Source organism: Lissotriton vulgaris, chromosome 11 (assembly GCF_964263255.1).
Source record: "Lissotriton vulgaris chromosome 11, aLisVul1.2, whole genome shotgun sequence".
Lineage (NCBI taxonomy): Eukaryota > Metazoa > Chordata > Amphibia > Caudata > Salamandridae > Lissotriton > Lissotriton vulgaris.
In genome coordinates this window covers 91,202,216-91,225,599 of record NC_141699.1, presented here as the reverse complement: position 1 = coordinate 91,225,599, position 23,384 = coordinate 91,202,216, and positions in this window count along the sequence as shown.

Below are 23,384 nucleotides of genomic sequence, written 5' to 3'. Positions count from 1 at the left end.
CGGCATTGGGTCTTACCATGATCTTTACTGGTTCTACTCCCTTGATTAATCCTATTTCTTCTCCAGTAAAATCCCACACCTCAGCTGACACTTTCTCCCTCAAATCCTGTGGAAGCTCCTCCACTGTTAAGGTAGGATATAGTTCCACGCATTCCTGCGAGTTTACAACTTTAAAATCGGCATCTTCATCATTGGTCTGCACTTCTACTCCTTCAGGTGTGCAATGTATTGTGCAATTCAGTTTACACAACAGATCTCTTCCTAACAAACACACCGGGCTAGAATCACAGATCACAAACTGATGTTCGTCACTGTAATTCCCTATTTTCACTGACACTGGTTCTGTCAGAGGATTCGTCATCCTCTTGTTTGCGACTCCTACCACCTGAATCATTTCTCCTGATATTGGCAGACCTGGGACTACCGCTGATCTCAACGTGGATCTAGTGGCTCCCGTATCCACCAAAAAGGTCGTAGGACATCCAGCTACTTCGGCTTCTACGTATGGTCCTCTCTGATCTACTTCCAGGGCTGCTCCTAGAGTACAGTCTTCTTCCCTATTCACTCGTTGCCCTGTGAGAGGATCAACGTAGTAGCATTCTTCTCCTCCTACGAACAATGGCATTTGTCTATAGGTTTTCCCTCCATTCGTAATTCGAGGCGGTTGAGGAAACGGGGCTCGAGGAGTCTGAGTCCCCCCTTTGATAAACTTTCCCTTCGGGACTGTTGCTCCCTTAACCACGTTATTCTGTACCTCTTCCTCCTCCGGTTCTAATTCTCCTATTTCAACATTATAAGGACACTCGCGTCTCCAATGTCCTACCTCGTTACACTGATGACACCTCGTTGTCTTTTTCAGTGTCGCAATATCCATTCTCGGTCTCTGTCTTTCTTCCTCATCTCTGCTCTGATTATTCTGTTTCTTTGCTGGCGTTCCTGTTCCCTGCTGCCGCTGTCCACCCTTTCCAGCTGATTGCATCTGTACCAACATCAGCTTTTCCTTGAGCTTCTTTGCCTTCGAATCTATCTCATCGCTACAGTACCTTGCATACCTCAGAATCTCATCTAAAGGTTTGTTCTGCCAGCAAATTAAATGCTGTTGAATCATCAGGCTTATGTCTGGTCTCAATCCGAGAACAAACTTCGACACAAACTGTCCTATGTCTTTAGGATCCATTACGTCTAACCCACTGTACTGTTTAAATGCTTTCAATAACCTCTCATAAAACTCGTGAACTGTCTCTTTAGGCTCCTGAGTTGTTCGATCTATCTTAACCCAGTCTATATCTTGCACCGGCACTTTCTCTTTTAGCCATGTTATTACTCTTTCATATTTTTCCATGACTCTGTCTGATGGACCGCCTGTCTGTGTATCCCTCGGAGGCTCGCAAGCGGGCCATTCAATACTAAGTTTACATGCCGTCCACAAATCTCCGGGTACTACGATATCGAACAATGTGTTCAAATCAATCCACAGTACCTTAGAGATCTTCACGAATCTCTCTACCTGCTTGTACCACTCTACGGGATTTTCTCTAAGTTTCGGGAAGGAATTAGTGAATGCCGCTAAATCCCCCCTACTCCATGGTACATGCACGTAGTTTCCGTTCGCGATTTCTCGCAAAGGGAAAGCTTCCATTCGCATTAGTTCTGTATCCTGAGACTTCACAAGTGTACTCCGTCTGACAGATCCCTTCTTGGACCATCTTTCCTCCCATCTATCCAGATCTCTCCATATCCTAATACACATGACCAATTCCCTTATGTGTACTCTTAGCCCAATCGTTCTGCGCTCATCTAGATCTTGATCCGTGCAATTCAGCCTATGGTTGGCCTGTAAAGCCTTGGTTCGTGATATGTCTATCATGTACTTTTCTGCCAATTCAGATAACTTTTCATGAGCTGCTCTCGCTTTCCGAGTAACGTCTTTAGACAAAAACAGAATCTCATCTGGTGCGTACAGCTCTAACCTCTCAATTGCCACTGTGCCGTCAATTATTTCATCTAAGTCTGATTTTAAACTCATTACATCTATGCGCCTTGCTTTTATTTCAGCTCTCAGTACGTCAGTCCTAGGTTGTTCTCTTGCATCCCTCTCACCTCCACTATGCGCCCTACGCCTAAGCACAGGTGAGTTATGAGGAGTTTTTCTTCCATCTCTTTGTTCCCACCTCTCTAGATCCCAAGCCTTTCCATCTTCCCTTGGGGTGTGGTGGAACAATGCTCCATCCCTCAACCCTACATTCCGTCTTTTTGACTCGGTTTCTCCAGATACGAGATAAGATCCTCCGTGCTGTTCTAAACCACTGTAACTCGCTTGCTGTCTGGTATCACTCAACAAACGATAAGGACCTTCATGGCTCTCCATGCTCCCGCGATCTCGTTCGTGATCACCGGATGTATGGCGAGTCGTTTCGCGACTCCCTATATTCTTGTGACTTCGTTCTTGTTCACCGGACGCATGGCGAGACCCTTCGCGGTTCTCCATGTACCCGTGATTCCGTCCGTAATCACCGGAGGCATGTCGAGACGTTTCACGACCCTCCATGTTCCCGTGATTCCAATGTTGCACATTTTCATCCGGAGTATGGTGTGTGCATCTGAAAGTGTTTCGGTATTCCTGCGTCCTTCGTTCTCCCTCACTAAAGGTGACGCGAGGCACTTCCCCACACCCTGCACTCCTGTCGTTGCACGTTAGCCTATTGCCACTAGTAGTAGGGCAAGTATCTCCCCTGCTTCCTTGACTCCCTCTCTCCCACTCCGGGCTGCTTTCGCCAGCTCCACAATGAGAGAGGATCTTGTTATCCTGGTCTCTCCACTCTGCTCCTGTTTCTAAACTTTTATTCCGAGCCTCTTCGGCAGTATCCCACTCTTTCAGATATTCCCTTAATTCCTTATAGGATTTCGGTTTTGGTCCCCTCAAATCCATTGATCCTCTTTGACCCCCTTGTTCTATCCAGGGACCCGTTGCGGAATCTAATGGGGTACTCCGACTCACTGGTGCTAATCTCTGTCTTTGAGGATTCATCGTGTTATTCCTATTCTCCATCTCTGCCCTTTCCCTGTCCCATCTTGCCTGTTCCTCCTGCTGGACCCCCTCTGGGTTGTAGATTGACACAATAGGGCCTATGGTGACAGGTACTTGTAAAGCGTCTGGCATTTGGTACGACCTTGCACATTGCGTCTCTGGCACCTTCTGGACCACAAATCTTCCCACTACTCTCTGTTCGGAACTAGCTTGGGGTATTTCCTCACTCTTGTTGGAGTCCCACTCTGTTACTGGGATCGATTTATATTCCCCCCATCTAGCTCCGTCCCCTTGCCGTAGTATGGGACTTGTGGTTTTGCTGTTGTACGGAGGTGGTCTATCTGTTAATAGCCTCTCTATCAGATCCTCCTCCGTCTCGCTTTCCTCATCTTCCTCCTCTAGAGGTTTCTTTTCTCCCGTGGCTTCTATCATGGTGAACAGTTTGTCTGCTTCTATCTTTTGCACTCTCCACTTCTTAGCTTCCTCATCCCATTTGGCATCCTGCACTGCCTTTACTGATCGTCTCACCCTTTCTTGACGTCTCTTTATGCTCTTTTCGTGAGCTGCTCTAAACCATGCACTAAGAGCTTCGAATTGTGTTGGCCTCGGTAGAGGTCTTGTTGCAAGCATTACCGCTTTCAGTTGGTTCAACACGTCTAGCTTAAATGTTCCGAATCTCGGAAACGTCAGCTCCTTTTCCCCTTCCGTTAGCCTATTCCACTCGGAGATCCATAATATCGAGTGTAAGCCGACATTTACTGCCATATGATAAGCTGGTGTGCCTTCTGGTGGAGCTTCTTCTCCAGCATATAAGTTCCTTCTATTCCTCCTAAAGATTTTTCTTAAACCTTTAAAGCACTTCATTTTAGATAATCTACGATTTTCTCTTATTAATTCTCTTCCTTGTTTATGTCCCGATGACAAATCACCAATCCCTGTGCGACTCTCGCTAATCAGCCTATCCCAACGCTGTTCTACGCTAACCGACCAATCTCAGCGCGACTCTACGCTGACGTCACTCGTCCCCTCTGCAGCAGTTTCCTTCATTTCTCAACTCGTCTCGCGGTCTTGCATGCGTTTCATTCATACGCCGAAAAATGACTACTTCCGTCCAAGCGATCACTTTTCTCTGACTGTACGGCCACAGTCTAACTGTAATTGTCACCTCAACTGGCGAAACGTCTTCCTCTTACGGTCAGACGCTCACCTCAACTGATAGGTTACTTACACACAGTAAACGTACGACCAGCATGCGTTTACTCATACACTCACTCAAACGCTCCCCCTATCATCGGTCTGCGGGCGATCAATGGTACCTCATGACCCCCTTTAAATGGTAGACAAATTACTCTGGGTGTTTGATACACCCGAACCACTTAAGCCCTCTCTGGACATAAGATTTTATCCGGTTGCGCGCGCTCACAACCTTCCCTCAATCATACTACAGGCATTCAACTCCGCTTGACATTACAACACAGGAACAACATAAAACACCGCAATCTTACAACGCATGACCCTTATACTCACTCTCGACCGACTCTGCTGCTTTTCTCTCGACGCACCATCAGCACCTTCTTCGGCAGGGATTCTTCTTCTGGTCGTCGATGACTAGGGACCTTGGGGTAAACTAACCCTGACCTAGGTTGTCTTCCTCACGAAGAAAACCATCTTTCTCTGCTACCAACTGCGGGGAAGGAGATTTTAATATCTTTTATGATCAATTTGATAACTTATCTCATTCGACAATTTTGGATCGATTGGTTTCTGTCATTGAGTAAAAGACAAACCCCTGCATAGGTTAGATAAACCCCATTAACTGACGCCACTCTGAAGAACCACTTACAACTGATAAAGTTTAAAAGGTTTAATATAAAATTAAGAAAAGTTGCATATACAATCCTCTCAGGATCAAATTCATCAAATATACAGGAACCAATAGGAACATATATTCCCTAAAGAACCTCAGTCTACAAACGAATACAATTAAAGTCAGTTCCAAAATCAGCAAATTAAAAAGCATCGATATGAAGTGGTTCTTCTGCGTCATCTACAGAAAGAGAAAAATAATCAAGTTAAATCTGTCCCTACTCTATACTAGGTGACATCCCTACTTCGCAAGTTTCTAAAACTCTAAAAAGGTGTCAGCAGTTGACTCCCTAAGAAGTTCAACTCTCTTAGCCTCTAAAGGTAACTTAAGTTTAAGAAGCAGTACCCTCTCTGCCTACCCATCCGCTCTTCTAAGAGTCCTCGGCCTACTGCTCCCTTGCGATCTGATCTTTCTCAGCGCATCTGCTCAAGTCATCTGCTCTTCCTAACTTGCCTTCGCTCTGAGCAATTCACTATCCTCTCCCCGGGGTGCTCTCCCTAAAATACACAATCACAGTGTGGGTGGAACGCCCCTTCGACGCCCACCACGGACTTTCCCCGTGAGGTCATCTTCTAGCTTTTTCCATGGCTTCGTCTCTTCGCCGTCCGTTAAGTTGACCTTTCTCATTAGACGCCATCTTCGTCTTCTTGCTGGTGACTTCATTCAACTTTACCTTTGACATTTTCGGAGTAAAATCTATCACTTTATTAGAACTTTTATTCTTTACGGCTATATACATAACCTTCTTGGTCTTGTGAATGGTCATTTCAAAACAAGACTCAAATTCCAATCGTCTCCTCTCATGTTTAGGCAATAAACTTTGTTCGACATTTGTCACCTTAAATCTAACAAGAACTAGACTCTTCGGCTCGCACCTTCAAGTGAAGGCTATTCACGACTCCTGTGAGCCCACTAAATTACCAACAGCAGACTACACTCCTGCGAACCCTTGGTCAGTCAGGTTATAATCACAAATGACCTAAAACTCTTCTAACATTCCTACAAACTTCTTCTACACAGTATAACCTTTAACATACATTTATATACGATCGCATTTAGCAAATCCCTACTTATATGTGAATACATTTTACATAGAATACAAAGTTATATTCTCATTGGTTACATCGTTATGTGTATGCTCTCTGCACATTTTACATACGTTACATTTCTCGCCGTTTCTGCATTTAAAATTACACACGTACATGAATTCTACTTTGCACATTCTTCTGTTCGTAAGCATTTCTACATTAGCCCACTACGTATACGAGCCTTCTAAATCTAATGCATTCTAAAGTGAATACAATCATTTCCTATATTACTTTAGTCACATCTGTTAACTTTTATGCCATACATTTCATTCCTACGTTTATATGATATACCTCTAAATATGTCTCGGATATACGTTTTATTCAAATTGCGCTCTCTCACCATCAGCATGACCCGTCTCAATGCGCATATGTATGGCATCCACCTTAAGAGGGTAACTGTCTTTGACTATCTAGCACTCACCCTTACAGAAAAAATGGACTGGGGGGCATAAATGGACAAATCAAGTCTCAAGCTACCCCAGACCACAGGTGGACTGGCCAATCTCTACAGACATTCTTTTCGTAAGCCCGTAGGACCAGTCGTAGAAATGTATAAAACCCAACTAATGGGTGCTGCTATGTATGGGGCTGAACTCTGGGTATATTGTTTTCCGAAAACCCTCATCAAGACTGAGAACAATTTTTGGAGACAGTTATTTGGCTTTCCAGTGAGTTCCCTACTCACTCCACTGCGCTTCGATCTAGGGGTGAGACCAATCGCAGAGGAAAGTGGATGTAGACCCCTAACCTTCTTTCGGTGACTATGGGCGACACCTGAATTGACTGAATATAGGACAGAGCTAAAGGAGGTGTTGGGACTGCCTATTAGAGGCAAGCTGGCATGGCTTGCATACATCAAGGAAGGCTTCCACAATATAGACAAGGAGAGTCTGTGGAGTAACCTGGAGGCAGCCTGCACTGCAATAACGCGCAAACACCTAGTTAGTAGTTACAGGGTGGGTAAACTTGCTCAAATTCATGAAAACTTAGCCACTGGTTCTCTTACAGTCAACATCTTAAAAATAAATGATACCTATAACCTAGAGCCATGTCTAGATGAGATACAACAAGCACTAGCCAGGAAACTCTAATTACAGTTCAGGTACATTTCTGCCCCTCTGCATGCATTTTTCTACAAATGGGCTGGCAGTTCTGTCCTGCGGTGCCCAGCATGCAGTAGCGAAGAGGAGAACCAACTCCATGTATGTTTCTTTTGTCCTGGATACAATAAAATAAGGCTAGGGTGGTTTGTACAATTGTGCAAGGACCTTGGTACAAGGCGCCATGAAGAAGCATTTAGGCTTTGAAATATAACACCCAGATGCCAATTGTGTATGCTGTGTCGTGTACATTAACCTCTATGTGGTGGGCACGGAAGGCTTTTTTAGGAACCCATAATGGATTTAATGCTGATCGATTTTTTACCTGTGTATTGTATCACTTTTATACAGTTTTTATTAGGTTTTAGCGTTTTAAATCCGTTTTTATATATTGTGGTTTTTGTAATGCTCTATTACGGTCCATGGACCAAAATAAGGAAACATGATGATGGTGATGTATGCATATTGGTATATTAATTTTGCAGCCCTCTGAACAAGTCACTATTAGAGAGCCCAGGAGGAAGTTCACAGTGCGTCTCTTCTTTGAAAACAGCATGAGGTAGCCTGGTAAACCCGGGCCACATCCACAGTGAGGGCCTGTGTCAGCATAGAACTGACGTGTGTGTTCTTGAGGCGAGTGATTGAAGAAAGGGAGTACGTATGCTCTGGAAGTTTCCACGGGTTCAGGGGGTCTCAGGCTGTTTGTGGTCTGACTGTGGGAGGGTCTTGCAGGTGACTGCCCAGGGGATAGTGGTATAGATCGTACCGCTTTGGTACAGAGGTAGTAGAGTACGAAAGAAGACCTCTCTTTGATAAGACACTGGAAATAGTGGAGTGCCCTGCTGGAGGATGGCCAGGCCCTTAAAAGCAAGGTCTGGCAATCTGGCACGACTGTGAGGTTTCAGCCACCTGCAGATAATTTTCCTAAGTCCATCCAGGTCTCAGCCTGTCATCATCAGGTCATGAACACAGAGGACCCAGTGGATTACCGATCCAGTGACTTCTGTGCGGGGAATTAGAATTATACCCCACATTCAGCCCCAAAGGCAGCTCAGGAGGGGTGAAACTCACTGCTGATTGGCTGCCATCCCAGAATAGGTGTAGGATACGTCTATGTAAGTACTGCGGAGAAAGGAGGAGGTGGTCGCCATGTCTGTGGTGAGGTAGGATAGACCACAATAGTACATTATGACTATCTGTACACCACAAGGGGATATTGGTGAACTAGGGGTTGTAACCATAGTAGGACAGGGACCAGTGGGTCAGGCAAGCTTAAGGGGAGTAAAGTATACCCCTGATGAAGGGGATCTTGACATAGAGCGAGGGGCAGCCCATGAGGGTAATACAGGCCAATCGGTAGTAATAGAACCTGCATGTCAAGCTAGCGGTTTCTCTATAGCCACTTGGAACATTGCTGGGCTGACTAAAAAAAGGGATATTCTGGGGTGGTTGGACTTTCTCCATACCCACAATATTATTTGTCTCCAAGCGACTTGGTGCAGAGAACATGTTAATTTTGAGGGGTTCGTCTCCTATGATTTATCTGCTCTGTGCTCCGTGGCCGGTAGAGAAAAGGGTGGGCTTATAATTCTTCTGTCAATCAATCTGCCGGTAGATGTTAAAAAGTTTATTAACATCGGGTGACACTCACAGGTATTATGGTTACATCAAAAAAGTGGCTGGGATGTTCTTTTAAATAATTTCTACAATAACCTCTGATTGTACACGGCACAAAGTAGTTATAGAACTGGAGAATGTTATTGGTAAATTGGGCTCAGAAGAGGATGTTCATTTTGACATAATCTCGGTTGGAGATTTTAATACACCTGTATGTCCCCTGTCCACCACCAGAGTCTCTGGGTTTAGAAATGATACAGGAGATGACTGCATGCATTTTCCCCATAATTTGTATGGAGATACACAACATTTTTTGGGCGAATTTTGATTTGGCTATAATGCAGTGTGCTAGAGATGGGATGGGAAAACCGGTAACTACCTTTACAGGCAGAAATAATAAACTCAGTTATCGACCATGTATTGATATCTGCCAATATTATCCCTTTATGTACCATCCCCAGGATCGAAGAATCTCTTCTTAGCGATCATAATGTATCATAATGAAAGTAGCTGTATGGGAAAACCGAGCCATAATAACACCAACTATTGTGGGGAATATTGCCCCATGTAGACCAAATGGCACAAGAATTACATGGAAAGGGGTTAACCCAGACAAGGTGTGAAAAAGTATTGTCACAGACTGCTTTGTCGAAATTTTTGAGAATTTGGATGTTAAAAGTGAGCCCTCATTGATTTTAATGAATTTTTGTAAAATAAATAACACTGTTGATCTAATCCTGACAACGACATCTAACAAGAAATTTACCCAGAATAGAGGTTGGTTTAATCATGCCTGTACTATCTCACTTAACCAGTTAAAACAAGCACTGTCCAGTAGTACCAGAGATTTGATGCTTGTAAAGAAATTAAGATTGGACTACAAATCCAGACTCAAACTAAGGAAGGGATAGTTACAACAGGAGGCCTGGGACAAACTTGCTCTGGCTGAGGACACATCATACTGCCAACTATTCTGGGAAACAGTTAATTCTCCTTTTTTAAAAGACGAGGCTGTACCAGAATTGACGTCCCATGTTAGCAGTGAGGCATGGGTTGCTCATTTTTCCAGCATTTTTAAATCAGGAAATGCTACTACAAATGATTCTACTAATTCATGTACTTGGCCTATTGTACCATTAAATATTACCTTAGAAGAGGTGGAACTTGGTATCAAAAGCTGTGGAAATTAGAGAAATTGATGTACATAAACAGCGTTCATTTCCCCTTTTTCCCGCTCCTCTCCCTGTAAGCACTCTGCCAGTAAAGGCCCGTACCCATATATACATGACAGCCGTTCTAGGCACCCTGGCCTTTTTGCCCGCTCATTAGAATCACCGGCTTCCCTTCTGCGCGTATCTGAACCCCCCCCCTCTCACATGCATAGACTATGAAACCCTCTCCCTCTACGCGACCCTGCCCTGAAAGGCAACCCTCCTGCTTGACCCGCGCAAACCCCCCCCCCATTTTCTCTTGAAGAGGCATCCTTCGCCTCAGCTGACATGGCCCTCCCCAGCTGCACCTGACTGCCCCCGCTCTCTCATGTACGGGTCATAAGACCTCTCTCTGTGCGACTCTGTCCCTGTGCACACCCTGGCTTCCCCCCTCCCCTTCTCCCTCACATGGGCAAGTCATAAACCTTCTTCTTCTGCAAGACCCTGTCCTTGGGAGTCACGTCCGCGCCTGACCAGCACCTCCTTTCCTTTCATGAATAACCCCTCTGTTAGTAAACCCTCCCTCCGCGATTGACTGTCCACACATGTCTGAGGTCATCGCCTAAGCCAGGAGATACTGTTTACTGCTTATTGTATGGAATCACTCCTCTTCAAAGGACCCACTATTGATCCTGGCCACCCCACCCCCTGGGCTATGATCAGGCGCACACATCCTAAAAGTTGGCGGAACACTCAGCTGCATGATTACCCTCCCCTCTTATCAGCAGGTCAAGGGTCCCTATTGTGAACATATGTGGGGTAGGATTGACACGAGGATCATGGGGATGTCTTTTCCGTGTTTCACAATGTCGCGATTGTAATGCTAAGTGTTTTGTAAGGTATAAAAGACGACGTTTCAGCTCACTTGTTAGAGCACCTCCCGATGGCACCTTGTTTCGTGTCTGAAATGACAGGCTCTCCTCATGAGTAATAAATCCTGTTCTTGTGATTCCTGCTCCCAGCGCCCGTCTCTTTATTTGGTAACTATTCAGAATGGGAACTAAGAGGCGACTTGCGCCAGCAGCCTGGGCATCGATACTAGTATGGGCTCACTTTCCACAATTGGCGTCCCAACGCGGGGTCCATCAGTGACATAAGGTCCAGTAAGAGAGATCCAGACGAAGAGGTGAACATCTAAATGATCGGAGTATACCTGCCTTGAGAGGGCCCTCGTCCGGCTGCCGATTGAATGAACTTCACCGATTCTGAACGGACCTCTCTCGAGTGACCTACTGTCCTGACTGGAATCCCACAGGACTGCTGCGGTAAAATCATGGAGTAAGAGAACGATCGGGCGCTGGAAGGAGGAAGGCAAAGAACTGCCCACACGGTCCGGTCCGGGTAAGGTCGCGTAAATGCGACAAATTGTGAAATGATTGTTTGATTTGGATAATACTAGTATTACTCTTTTGTTGGTACCTCTGGAGATTCACCGTCTGCAAACGGAGAAACAACAGGCTCTCTCTTTGCAAACAGTGAAGGATAGGTAACGCAGACTTTTGTCCCCATTGTAATCCGTCGTGCCTATCTTCCTCCCCCACTGTTTCCCGAACTGTTGTTCGTGGATTATTGTCTGGAGATTCTCTATCTGCAAACAGGGAAGAACAAGGTCTCTCTTTGCAGGTAGCGAAAAGGTAGGTAACGCAAACCTTTAACACGTCGTACCTACTTATTCTCCCCACTGATTGTTTGATTGATCGAACATTGATTGTTCGAGATTGGTTCTTTTGAGGTATTCACCGCCTGCAAACAACGGAGAATAGAAATATTCTGTCTAGTCTTTGCCCGCCGTGATAAGATAGGTAGTGCAGACTTTTGTCCCCGTTGTAATCCGTCATGCCTATCTTCTCCCCACTGATTGGTAGCCTGTTTAACCCGGACCGCTTATTAGAGATGAACCATCCAGCTCCACTGGAGGGCACACCTAATAAGGACATGTTCATTAAGTGTGGACTAGTCGCTATAGCTTATAATAGGTTATGGCATAAAAATACAAGAAAAAGAGTTGAACGAAATCAGTAGGCCACTGATGAGTTATCAACTTCGCTAAAAATAAAATAAGAAACGTTAGAAATAACCCGCAATAAGAAACATAAAAATGGCGAGGGAAGACAAGCTTGACACCAAGGCAGCCACGAGGTAGCTAGGTTCCGTTGCCTATTCCTGCCCCAAACATGTCTGCCTCATTGCCCACCACGCCCAAATAACGGTCACATGAAATAGATACAAATCAATAGGTACCTACCCCCATTCCGGAAGCTCCCGAAGTGCAACAGGTCCGCGTTTACGCCCATCCGGAAGGCGAGGCCTCGATGCATGCAGGGCTCGCCTGGCCGCAGTCAGAAGGGGAGGCTGTGGGGCGGACGGCCCAAAAATCGTAATGACCTCTCCTTTTCCCCTCTTCTGTTGCCCTGCAGGCCACGGGGGGGGATGTCTTGCCTCAGCCACCGACCCCCCCCCATCTTCAATAGCCGGCACGGCCAATACCGAAGCGGTGGAGCCGAGGAACGGCGCGGGGTCGCTGGAAGGGGGAGGCGGCGCGAACGAGCCTCCCCCACCTCCCTCCAGGTGGAGGCTTCCAGCGACACCCCAACGCTCTTGCTTAAAGAGGGTCCACATCGAAAAGCGGTCTTTTGCCCGGGACGGGCACACGCCCCATGCCTTCTCTCCTCAACTTTGAAGATTCTATGAGAGCCGGGGAGCCCCCTGACCCCTCTGCATGGGCACCCCCGCCCCCCTCACTGGGAACCGCGACATCGACGCACTCCTGCCGGCGCCAGCCTCAGTTTGGAAATGGCTAAAACACAGCCAAGGTACAGACTTGTTCAGTTCCGGTGGAACACCAGAATGACCCGGTAGGAAAATTGTTGCCACCCTCCCCACTCTTTGACTGATGGTCCATATTGTTACACTGTTACCACATTGCGAAAAACTTTTTGAACTACCAACGGAAGGTTCTGGTCCAACCACGAGTCATTGGAGACATTCTGACTGTACTGGAACCTGCCTGACCTCGCCCAAAATGGCGCCGATACACGAAACGAAACTTTCAAACTCCCTGTTCACCCGGATTGCTCGAATCTTGATGCTCTGAGATATGTATGCATTTTTGGACAATGAAAGTCGATAAGATGGATAGTGATTATGTGCTTAGAGAAGAAAGCAATGTAAGACAGATATTGATCATGTGTTTGGACAATGAACTGATTTAGGGTGGGTACTAATTATGATTGGGAACAATGAATTGGTGTAATTTAGGCACTGAGTGAGCATTTGGATAATGAATTAATGAATTAATTGAGAAACTGAATTCTTGACATGCACCATGCTTGCTCTGTAGGAAAGTTCGATACGATTTTATTGCACTGCCGCACTTTATGCAATGAACTGCCACCAACTTCGTTCTTCTTATGTACAGTTCCAGTCTGCTCCGTGGCCGGTCCACTGGGTTGTAGGCCCGTATTTGTACACCAACACTTTTTATTAAAGGTATTTTGAAAAAGAAAGTATAATTGTAGCGGTTGCATTAATGAGTTTTGAATGTGTTACTACTGTGAGCAAAGAATAAACATGATGAAGGCTGAAGGTTAAAAAGGACCCGATATTTGGCAGCTACATTATGTGTCACAGGCAGCCGGAAAAGTGTTTTAGACGCCCTTAAAACGACACCACAGAAATGCCACCTGACCGCCACACTTGCACACAACCAAAAGGGGTCGCGACCAAGTAACTCATGTAGATACGCAGATCGTCAATGATTATCTATCTGACACTACTGGTCCCTCTGGGCTTAAACGCCGAGATGGTAAAGAAATGCACTACGTGGAGATAGGTCGAGTATGTGGTAGGTAAAAACGTTTTCGGACTACTGCATGCTGATGTGGTTTGGATGCTGCCCCCCACCCCTTCTTTCTCCTCCCTTCTGCAGGTCGCGTCGGAACGTCGGCTGAAGTATGGGAGAGCGATGATCGAACCACCGACGAAAAGGGAAGGAGGGAATATGAGCATAGTCCTTATGACGATAAGTTTTTAAAAGACGTAGACTTAAACATGACTGTTCCTCCTTAGAACATAGTGACTGGGAGAATGGACTGACATAGAAACTTGACGGGTACTGTATGACGAAAATTGACTCGAAATAACACGTTAGATAATGTAACTAGACGTTTGACTAGATAGGGAAAGGACAAAGAAGAGTGCACGGGTAAGAGTTACCAAGGCACCACCCGTCTGGGAAGTTAGAAATGTTGCTGATGTTCAAAATGTACTGCCCCCCTTCTCACACTCTTATAGATATAGCCAAGCTGTCCGACTGTTCTCCCGATCCATACCCGCCGTTGCCTCAGCCTGGAGAACTTCCCACCAAAGGAAGAAACTGAAAAATGGTTTAAGATCCAACCGTGGGTAAATAGCCCGACCAGGTTAATTTCTGATCGACTGACCGAGGTGTAAGTATTGGCAATTGAGAACGCTCGCAGAAATAACAAGCGAGAGGGAAAGAGAGGGAAAGGTAAAAAGAGCTAAGAACGTAGGTAAATAGGATAGCAAAGATACGCAGGATATAAAAATATATCTAGTTGGCCAACAATTGTTTTCTGTTTTATTGTGAATGTCTTATATATGTAATACATGTACTGTCTTCCTTCGTCTGAGTTTGTGTGTGTGTACTGTAGGGGTTTATGTCCTCCCTCTGTTTGCGTCTCTCCGTTACCTGACCCCCTGCTGTTCTGTGTTGTGAGCGCACTAAATGACCTATTTTCGTACACGTCTCTCTCTCTCTCTCTCTCTCTCTCTCTCTCTCTCTCCCCCTTACCTATCTCTCTCTCTCTCGCTCTCTCTCTCTCTCTCTCTCTCTCTCTCTCTACATGTCATACGTGTACCGAATGGCTCGTTTAGATTGCGGACGACTCTCACTCTCTATGAGAGTCTCCCTATTTCCTCTTCCTTTGTATGGTAAAATTGTGCCTCGGTGGCCCCAGTCTAATTGGATACTTAGTGAACGCGAAGGTGTTCAGCGAAATTGACCGAAACTAAAATGATTGTATCTCGCCATATTACTACCTCTCCTTTCTGCAAAATGAATGAACTCGAATTGGCTGAGAAGGAAAGGACAGGTAAGACGACTAAGGTCCCCCAATCTGGCCTTTTATAGGGGAACTGTATGTCAATGGCACCTTATTTGTTGTTCATCAGAAACGAACACCAACGTCTAGATTGACCCCCAATGCCCAGATTGCCCCACCCCCTTTTGCACCCAAGCGCGAGCGCCCGAAGCATCCCCGCCCCATTTGATAGAGCCCAGCTGCTGTCCCCGATACATACAAGATGACCATGAGTAACTGTCGTCCCTCGAGAAAAGCTTGTTTTACCCAGACTCTCGCCCCCGCCCTGTTTGAAAGGGTTAGCCAGCCTTGAAGGGAAATGTTAGACTGTTAAGGCTCAGGTTAGAAAGACGAGTCTCCCTGGAGGTTCCGAAATGTTGAGTTTGATGAAATGCAGAGTTGATAAGGAGTCTGACTTTTCTCCATATGTGACATGAATAGACGATGATACCAAATGTTAATATTGACAAATGCTAATTCTTCGAACACGCCTGTTTATTTTTGTACCCCCATCAATTACAAAAATGAACTCTGTCATGTAAAAAGGGGCGACTGTGGAAATTAGAGAAATTGATGTACATAAACAGCGTTCATTTCCCCTTTTTCCCGCTCCTCTCCCTGTAAGCACTCTGCCAGTAAAGGCCCGTACCCATATATACATGACAGCCATTCTAGGCACCCTGGCCTTTTTGCCCGCTCATTAGAATCACCGGCTTCCCTTCTGCGCGTATCTGAACCCCCCCCCCCCCTCTCTCACATGCATAGACTATGAAACCCTCTCCCTCTACGCGACCCTGCCCTGAAAGGCAACCCTCCTGCTTGACCCGCGCAAACCCCCCCCCATTTCCTCTTGAAGAGGCATCCTTCGCCTCAGCTGACATGGCCCTCCCCAGCTGCACCTGACTGCCCCCGCTCTCTCATGTACGGGTCATAAGACCTCTCTCTGTGCGACTCTGTCCCTGTGCACACCCTGGCTTCCCCCCTCCCCTTCTCCCTCACATGGGCAAGTCATAAACCTTCTTCTTCTGCAAGACCCTGTCCTTGGGAGTCACGGCCGCGCCTGACCAGCACCTCCTTTCCTTTCATGAATAACCCCTCTGTTAGTAAACCCTCCCTCCGCGATTGACTGTCCACACATGTCTGAGGTCATCGCCTAAGCCAGGAGATACTGTTTACTGCTTATTGTATGGAATCACTCCTCTTCAAAGGACCCACTATTGATCCTGGCCACCCCACCCCCTGGGCTATGATCAGGCGCACACATCCTAAAAGATGGCGGAACACTCAGCTGCATGATTACCCTCCCCTCTTATCAGCAGGTCAAGGGTCCCTATTGTGAACATATGTGGGGTAGGATTGACACAAGGATCATGGGGATGTCTTTTCCGTGTTTCACAATGTCGCGATTGTAATGCTAAGTGTTTTGTAAGGTATAAAAGACGACGTTTCAGCTCACTTGTTAGAGCACCTCCCGATGGCACCTTGTTTCGTGTCTGAAATGACAGGCTCTCCTCATGAGTAATAAATCCTGTTCTTCTGATTCCTGCTCCCAGCGCCCGTCTCTTTATTTGGTAACTATTCAGAATGGGAACTAAGAGGCGACTTGCGCCAGCAGCCTGGGCATCGATACTAGTATGGGCTCACTTTCCACAAAGCAGCAAAGGAAGAAAGGCCACAGGCCCGGACGGGGTCCTTATAGATGTTTATAAAGCTGTACCTGCCCTATGGGGACCTTTAATAAATAGAGCCTTTAATGCTGCTGTAACTGAGGGAGTTCCTCCCCATTTTTAAGAAGGGGGTCAAATCCAATGCTAAAAACTACCGGACAATTTCCCTTTTAGATTTCTCTATTAAAATCATGAGCAGGATTCTACATTTTAGGTTAGAACATGGGTACTCACAAACTTTCTCTCGGGGGCCAAATTTACAGTGTGGTTTGTGTCCGAAGGCCGCACCAGTGGGGGCGGGGTCAGTGGGGAAGGGGACGGGGCTAGAGCAGCAAAAAAAACTGGTACCATGAGGTTGATCACTGGTCCCTGCAGCGGACGCCTTCGTCCACTGAGCCGCCAGACCCGGTATACACACATGAATGAATGAATGAATTACGCACTTATATAGCGTACGACTACCCGGAGGCATCTCGGCGCTTGTACGAATACCGCCGAGGAACCCTTCCTGGCCTTTCCCTGTGAGGAGCCCACTCCTGGGCACCCCCAAGGTGAAGTCAGGCATCCTCAGCGTTGTTGGGGCCGTTGTAGAGATTAAGCAAGCTATTGCCCAGAGGTGCAGAGTGGGGCTCATGATCAGAATAGGCACGAGGCGAGAATTATCAGGTCCGAGGAAATTGAGCCCAAGACCCGCCGAGGCGGGAATTGAACCCTTGTCCCAGCCAGACTACTGCATCAGGGTCTGCCGCTCTAACCATTGAGCCACACATCTCTCTCTCTCTCTCGTTCTTTTTCAGTCTCTCTCTTTCCCTCCCTCTCTCCCTCCCTCTTCCTCCCTCTCTCTCCCTCTGTCTCAGTCTCCCTCTGTCTCAGTTTCCCTCTGTCTCACTCACTCCGACTGTCTCACTCCCTCTCACTCTCTCTCTCCTTCTGTCTCATTCACTCTGACTGTCTCACTCGCTCTCCCTCTGTCTCACTCCCTCTCTCCCTCTGTCTCACTCACTCTGATTGTCTCACTCACTCTATGTCTCCCTCTCCCTGTTTCCCTCTCCCTGTTTCCCTCTCCCTGTTACCCTCTCCCAGTTTCCCTCTCCCTCACTCTGTTTCCCTCTCCCTCACTCTGTTTCCCTCTCCTTCCCTCTGTCTACCTCTCTCTCCTTCCCCCTCCCTCACTATGAGGTCTCCCTCACTCTGTCTCCCTCGCTCTGTCTCCCTCCCTCCCTCACTCTGTCTCCCTCTCTCCCTCGCTCTGTCTGTCTCCCTCCCTCGCTCTGTCTCCCTCGCTATGTCTCCCTCCATCGGTCTGTCTCCCTCTCTCTACCTCGCTCCTCTGTCTCCCTCCCTCTCCTTTGCTCTCCCTTACTCTCCCTCACTCGCTCTCCCTCTGTCTGCCTGTCTCTCTCCCTCGCTCTGCCTCACTCACCCTCGCTCTGCCTCTGTCTGCCTGTCTCCCTCCCTCGCTCTCCCTCCGTCTCCCTCCCTCGGCCTCTATCTCCCTCCCTCGCTCTCCCTCCCACGTGATCTCCCTCGCTCTCCCTCTCTCTGCCTCTCACCTCGCTCTCCCGCTGTCTCTGTCTCCCTCCCTCGCTCTCCCGCGTTCTCCCCTGCTCTCCCTCTGTCTGCCTCTCCCTCGCTCTCCCTCTGTCTGCCTCTCCTTCGCTCTCCCTCTGTCTCCCTCCCTCGCTCTCCCTCTCTCGCTCTCCCTCTGTCTGCCTCTCCCTCGTTCTCCCTCTGTCTCCGTCCCTCGCTCGCCCTCACTCGCTCTCCCTCGCTCTCCCTCTGTCTGCCTCTACCTTGCTCTCCCTCGCTCTCTCTCTATCTCCCTCCCTCGCTCTCCCTCGCTCTCTCTCTGTCTCCCGCCCTCGCTCTCCCTCTGTCTCCCTCCCTCGCTCTCCTCACTCTCCCTCTGTCTGCCTCTCCCTCGCTCTCTCTGTCTCCCTCCTGCGTTCTCCCTCACTCTCCCTCTGTCTGCCTCTGTCTCCCTCCCTCGCTCTCTCGTGCTTTCCCTCCCTCTCCCTCTGTCTGCCTCTCCCTCACTCTCCCTCGCTCTCTCTCTGTCTTCCTCCCTCGCTCTCCCTCTGTCTTCCTCCCTCGCTCTCCCTCTGTCTGCCCCTGTCTCTCTCCCCCCTCTACCTCCTCCCTCTCCCTCTGCCACCCTCTTCATCTCACCCTGCCTGTGTGTGCCCTGGCTGAGACAGCTTCCGGGCACACACCCCCACAGCCGCACCCGAGCACTTCACAGGTCTTTAAAAGACCATTCACATGTTAATAAGGGTTTGTTCACCTCTTAGGCCCCTGCAGCTCCACTCTTACTATGGCGGGAATCGCCCCCCTCCACAGAGCAGCAGAGTCTCTTGAGTCGCGCTGCAGCAGGGGTGTTAGCTGACACACTTTGAAAAATAATATATATTAAAACACGGGTACGATGTTTGGACGGTCCGTGGGCCACCAGGGAAGGCTTGCCGGGCCGCTGTTGGCCCGCGGGCCGTACTATGAGTACCAGTGGGTTAGAAGAATGGGCTTAGGACAGTGGGATTTTAACAAAGACACAATATGGCTTTAGGAAAGGGCGAGGAACCCTTGAACAGTGTATTAACTTAGATTTATTAATTGGAAAATACACATGCGCTAAGCAAGGATCCCTTTTTTTATGCTTCGCAGACCTCAGCAGCGCATTTGATCTAGTGGATCATACCATTCTCTGGCCAACTCTCTTAGAACTCGGAGCCCCAGAGCCTATAATTTATTTTTTGGCCAGGCTCTACGAAAGTCTGTCAACATCGGTACAGTATGGGCACAGGGGCGAATGCACCCCAAAATTTAAAGTTAGATGTGGCATCCGACAAGGCTGCATCCTTGCTCCTTTGGTCTTCACACTTTTAATCAATGAAGTCGACGCAGCTCTTAAATTAGTAAAATCGGATGCACCACAGGCGGCTGGCCAAGATGTGCCGGTACTGCTTTATGCAGATGATGCCGTGCTTTTATCTAGCACACCCATTGGCCTCCAGCGTTTAATAGATAAGTTTGTTGATTTTATCACAAGAAGGAAGTTGCTGATCAATAAGACCAAAACATATACTATGGTCTGTGGCCCGAGATGAAAGAGGATTAATCCCTTTTTTATAGAGGGTCAGAAAATCCAGACAGTGGATAAGTTTTGCTATTTAGGGATAACGTTCTCTGGTGACGGTACCTGGTCACAAGAGATGTCGAATGTCCGGGAAAAATGTCTAAAAGCGTCAAGAGTTTTTAGGTTTGCAGCGAAGTTAGGTGACCGACAAATTAAAGATATGACTCATATGTATCAATCAAGATGTACGTCAATGGCTCTCTATGGTGCGGGGTATGCGGTCACAACTCTAACTGCGATTTGCAAACAGTGGAAAATATGTTTTTTAAAAAGCTGCTTTGTTTGCCACCCTCTGCATCCACTGAATTAATCCATAGGGAAGTTGGAATTAGCTACCTGATGGACTTAATAGCATTTAGACCCCTATTGATCTGGAGATCTATATGGCGGAAGGAAGAGACTTCCTTCAATAGAACGATCATTAAAGACTGCCTTCGTTTAGACAACTGTCTTAAGATTCCCTGGCGCAATTACATTATTTATAGTTTTGAGGATGTTTTTAAATTAAATATATTGGATAATCGTAATGCTGTAGACCAGCTGCCCAAAATAGAACTGAGGAATTTGTTTTAGATACACAGAAAAAAGAAGCGTCTAAGTAACATTGGGCAGCAAACCACATGCCAATTCTACAATTCATATATGGCCTCTGAGGGTTTCCAAACTTATCTGAGCCAGGTAACCAGATCCTCACATCGTTATGTACTCACAAGAATGAGACTTGGTCTGGTCCATCATTTGGTAGCATTTCCACGTGTAAAACAGTATCCCGCTTCCACTTGCCCATGTGACGGCCACACTAAACAAAGCACTTTGCACTTTCTCCTTATATGTGATTTATATATGAACTTTCGTATTGCATTTTTAAAACCATTGTTTGTACCTTTACCACGGAGGCAGCTATGAGGATGATTTTTACATTGCGAGAACCTGACATGTTTTTTTACTGCAACTTTTATCCTCAAATCTATTGATGCAAGGAAAAGTATGATGTATTAAGTAGCACTAACCACCTGTCTGGATTTTATTTATTTATTGTAGAGTATGGACTTTTTTATACAAATGTATGTTGATGTATTTTTCTGTGCTTTTAGGGTTGTTTTATACGTACCGAATAAAGCTTATTGAAATTGAAATGGCGACAGAAAGGCTGCATTATTCAACCCTTTAAACCCAGAACCACAGGCAGGTACCTGGTGCAAACATCTAACCATTCATTCCAGTGACTTTAAGAACCATCCACTAATTCACCAACCCTACCTTCCCCCATAGCGAACAACCATTGCAGACACTGCAATTTTCATCCATTTTTGAAGAAAGAGAACCATCAACAAGACAGGAAAATAAACTACATTTATTGTGTTATATTCATAAATAATAAACAACATGCTCATTGGTTCATGCAGCAGAATCTCTATGACAGGTCCAGGTTTATGGCCACCCCATAACTCATACTAGTCTCCAGTTCATGGCCATGAGAAATATTAACCCTGGTACTTTTAGCACCAGGGTTAATATTTTATTCCCCTCGTGCATCCTCTTAAATAATAGCTCAACGTGAAATTTTCTGTTACGCTCACAGTAATCTGCAAAAAAAAATGCTTTTCACAAGTTAATTGAAAATTATGCCAATGTGAAAACTGTTCTAGCAGAAAATGTGTTGCAAGAGACGTTTTCTCTACAAAAACATGTCCTCTTTGGTTTCTTGATTGTTGAACACGAGGGATACCCTTGTGCTCAATTTTCACTTCAGTTATCCAAAATTGCACTTTGCATACTTAACACATAAGTTTCTCAATATTTCATGCAATTTCATGAAACAATTATGCGATTTTGCACATCTATTTATTTTAACAGTCAGTTTTCGCCACATGAGACAGGGCGACGGTTCACCTATTTATTGTTGGTAGCCTTATCTGTTCTGTCTCCACGTGATGTCGAGCTACACCACGGTATGCAGCAGTTCTAGACTTTGGAACATTATTTGGACAGTTGATGGCATAGTAAAGAGCCCAGGCAACCAAATGTAAATAAAATGTAAATGTCAAGGTATTTGTAGAGCGCACTGTCACCAAGCGGTTTCCTGGCGCTATTACTCATACCGCTGTGGAACCCCTCCTGGCTTTCCCTGTGAAGTGTCCACTCCTGGGCACCCCCAGGGTGAAGCCAGGCATCCACAGCGCTGTTGGGGCCGGTGTGGAGGTTAAGCAAGCTATTGCCCAGAGTTGCAGCGTGGGACCCATGATTAGAATAGGCACCGAGGCGAGAAATCAGGTCCGAGGAATTATGAGCCCAAGACCCGCCGAGGCGGGAATTGAACCCTGGTCCCGGACCAGAACTCTGCATCAGGGTCTGCCGCTCTAACCATTGAGCCACACTCCTCCAGAAAGTATGTGGCATTTTGGATTATCAGCAAGCTGGAAAAGGCTACCTTGCGTTTCTGCTTCAGAAAGCAAATATCATTTGTGGCATGTTCCTGGCATCTCCTTCAATGAACCAGAGTGTTTGTCATCTGTTGCTGCTTCTCCATCTCCTGATACCAGCTGAATAAACCCAGCGGGCAATACCTCCCGTTCATCCTGTGTTCTTTGTTCAGGTGCTGAAAGATGTGAGGGCCACAGATTCCCCATCTTCACCTCATGTGTTTGCTGATGCCCGCAATGTGGTTTCTACGGACCATATTCCACCCACTTTCGAAAGAAAGGCGAGCTGAGGCACTGGACTATTAAAGTCTACTATTAGGTAAAGTTGGGGAACCTGGGTTAAGAGACTGTTCCTCATAGCAGACAGCTTAAACCATGTAAAACCGTAGCAATTGCTGAAGAAGGGGATGTTGGTATCTGAGCCAACAGTTCAAGCCTCCCACCACAGTGCTGTCCTGCGTTATTGGCATCATTTTCCAATGGCTCAGTGCAATTTCTGCTAAACAACCCTCAAAATCACTGCCCTACCTTTCCTAATACTTTCTGAAAGCTATAGCTTTGTGTCAAATGTAATGCAGTTTGGGTGGGCTAAGACCCTCCCAGGAGTTCTGTAATAGACAGGGGCAGCATACTTCCAAGTAGGGGTTCATAATAGAATCAAATCACATAGGGCGGTTCTACCCACTTCTGAGAGTGTAGATCAGAAGGCGAAGATGACCTTGAACTCGGCCTCTTTACAAGCGGTGAGAGAAGAGGAGATATAAGGGAATTCATGCAGGAAACAAAGTCAGGGTCTCCAGATGATGCAGTTTCTCTTTTGCTGTTAAATAAATGTGTATTGTCCTTCACTCCTTATGCGACAAAGATGGTTAACAGGTCTTTAAGTAGAGATACAATTCAATAGGATTGGAAGAACAGAGTGGTTACGTCGCTTTTAAAGAAATGACCTAGAAAGTCCTAAGAGGGAGAAGGTAAGAACCATCACCTTGTTACCAGCTACGAATAAAAATCAAAGAAAGAGCTTTGGAAAAGAGTTGACAAAGTGGCTAACATAAGTTGGTTGCTTACATGAATAAGTTCAAGTTCGAGCATTTATATAGCACATTGCTCACCCAGAGGGTCTCAAGGCACTAGGGGAAGGGGTTCAT